Source organism: Polyergus mexicanus, unplaced genomic scaffold (assembly GCF_030449975.1).
Source record: "Polyergus mexicanus isolate NDT 795.1 unplaced genomic scaffold, iyPolMexi1.0 SCAF_103, whole genome shotgun sequence".
Lineage (NCBI taxonomy): Eukaryota > Metazoa > Arthropoda > Insecta > Hymenoptera > Formicidae > Polyergus > Polyergus mexicanus.
Genome location: NW_027223423.1, coordinates 20,001 through 22,500, shown reverse-complemented (window position 1 = coordinate 22,500; position 2,500 = coordinate 20,001). Strand labels below are relative to the sequence as shown.

The 2,500-nt window shown below is 57.6% G+C and overlaps 2 non-coding genes and 1 pseudogene across 2 annotated transcripts in view; all 3 read left to right on the top strand.

Moving 5' to 3' along the window:
- LOC138944165 (small subunit ribosomal RNA) overlaps nucleotides 1-270 on the top strand; it is a 1,921-nt gene extending 1,651 nt beyond the window's left edge. Inside the window, exon 1 of the ribosomal RNA XR_011448664.1 lies at nucleotides 1-270. This exon is cut by the window's left edge and continues 1,651 nt beyond it. This is a non-coding gene — a ribosomal RNA (small subunit ribosomal RNA).
- Nucleotides 271-1,112: 842 nt separating this feature from the next.
- Nucleotides 1,113-1,267, top strand: LOC138944161 (5.8S ribosomal RNA). The gene has a single exon (XR_011448661.1). It is a non-coding gene; the product is annotated as a 5.8S ribosomal RNA (ribosomal RNA).
- Nucleotides 1,268-2,199: 932 nt separating this feature from the next.
- Nucleotides 2,200-2,500, top strand: part of LOC138944160 (large subunit ribosomal RNA) — a 3,036-nt pseudogene continuing 2,735 nt past the window's right edge.

Genomic DNA, 2,500 nt, shown 5'->3' with positions numbered 1-2,500 from the left:
CGTGCTAGGGATTGGGGCTTGCAATTGTTCCCCATGAACGAGGAATTCCCAGTAAGCGCGAGTCATAAGCTCGCGTTGATTACGTCCCTGCCCTTTGTACACACCGCCCGTCGCTACTACCGATTGAATGATTTAGTGAGGTCTTCGGACTGGTGCGCGGCAATGTCTCGGCATTGCCGATGTTGCCGGGAAGATGACCAAACTTGATCATTTAGAGGAAGTAAAAGTCGTAACAAGGTTTCCGTAGGTGAACCTGCGGAAGGATCATTAACGTTCCGGAGGTCCTGCTCTGCGTCTCGAGTCTTTTGGACGCGCGCTCGCAGCAGTCGGCGACTGAATGGACAAAGAAAACAGATACGAAAGTAAAATGGAATTGACGGATTATATCCCGCATGTACTAATACGACGACGCGCGTCGAACGCCGCGCGCCTCTGCGACGACCCGAGAGAGAAAGGGAAGCCAGCAGCAGAGCGCCGTCGGCCTTTTTCGGTGCGGTCGGCGTCGTGCGAGCGGGATGGAGGAGGAGAGGATTATCCGAGACTCTTTAAGCTTCGTAGCCGCAACCGGCGTCGCGTCGCGTCGCGCGCGACCCGTTGAGGCTCGTTGCGCAAATTGCGAAATTACATGAATGCGATTCGGAGCAGAAGACGCTTTCCCGATCGCGCTCTTGCCAAGCGCAGAGTTACGATCCGGCGTTAGCGCGTACCGGTGGTAACCTACGCCCGTCCGTGCGTCCGCAACGCTCGTGAACGCGCCCCTCCCCGCACCGGGGCAGCGGTCAGCGTGTTTGTACGCGAGCGCGCGGCTATCGGACGAACGGGCGAGAGGACGGATCACACCCGATCAAGTCCGACGGTTTCTTCAAAGAACATTCCGCCCCGGCTCTTCCAAATATATATATTATTATATTATATGTACGGGGAAGAGACGCTCCGATCGCGAAACAACTTTTGTGCCGTAGCCTCCCCAGCGGTGGCGGCGGTCCGCGCGCGTGCTCGGACGCGCGCGGCCAGGCTGATCGAAGGGCCAACGATTTTATCTCTCTCTCTTCGGAGAGGAGACTAAGATGGATGAACGAAGCGTTCGTTGAACGCAAGAATTGCAAAACGATTACCCTGAACGGTGGATCACTTGGCTCGTGGGTCGATGAAGAACGCAGCTAATTGCGCGTCAACTTGTGAACTGCAGGACACATGAACATCGACATTTCGAACGCACATTGCGGTCCACGGATACAATTCCCGGACCACGCCTGGCTGAGGGTCGTTTTAGTACCTCGAAACTGCTTGCGCCTTTGCGCGCCGGGCCACCGTGCCCGTTCGCGCAAACGGTGTACGAGCGATAGTTGGACGTTCGCCCGAGACGAGCCGTCCCGAGAGGCGGCCCCTTGGCGTCGTCTGAAATAACACCGAGGAAAAGGAAGAGTGAGAGCAGCGTACGCACACACGCAGTAAGTAAAGATAGGGAGCCTGCGCGCGCGCGCCCGGAAACTGTCGAAGGAGAGAGGGAGTAGAAGACACGCGCACACACGTTGCGTTATCCCTCTCGCGGTCTCCCGGTGCGCCAGCGCGCGCTCGCGCCTCTTACGCGCGAGTCTTGGTGCGCGCCACCTTCCGCGCAAACGGTAGGAGAGAACCGCGGCGCGTCGTCGCCCGGCGGTACGCGGAGAGAAAAGAGCGAGAGAGCCCTCCTTAACGCGGGTGAATCGCGAGCCGACCGCTTGTCCGAGTCCACGAAATTCTCGAAAACGAATATAGGGGACCGGCACGCGTCGTCGTGTACTCGTCGAATCCGATTCGCCCCGTCGTATCCCATATCCGTGCATAACACACGATATGCGGAGAGAAAATTTGAAGGATGTGGGTGATAGAGATGTACGTGTACGCGCACACTCGCTCGCAATGTATCTCGCGTCCCCGGCGATCGAAGATGACGCGATCCGCGCCGATCTTATTCGTTGTTTGCAAGCAGACAACTCGAACGAGATTCGATCGGCTTACATTTCCTCCTATTAGCGGCTGCGAGCCGCGCGTGGAAGAATCGTTGTCACAAACAACACGTCTCCTCGCCACTCCTCCGAGTACAATGCGAAGCCGCTGTGCCGGCGCTGCCGCTCTCCCGACGCTCGCTCTCTAAGTGAGAAAAGAGCCGGCGGAGGAGGCGGCGCGGCCACGGTTATCGAAAACTAAACTCTTTGACGACCTCAGAGCAGGCGAGATTACCCGCTGAATTTAAGCATATTATTAAGCGGAGGAAAAGAAACTAACTAGGATTTCCTTAGTAGCGGCGAGCGAACAGGAAAGAGCCCAGCACCGAATCCCGCGGTTCCGCCGCAGGGAAATGTGGTGTTTGGGAGGATCCGCTTATCCCGAGGTGTCGCGTCGCGTCCAAGTCCATCTTGAATGGGGCCACTTACCCGTAGAGGGTGCCAGGCCCGTAGCGACCGGTGCGCGTCTCGGGAGGATCTCTCCTTAGAGTCGGGTTGCTTGAGAGTGCAGC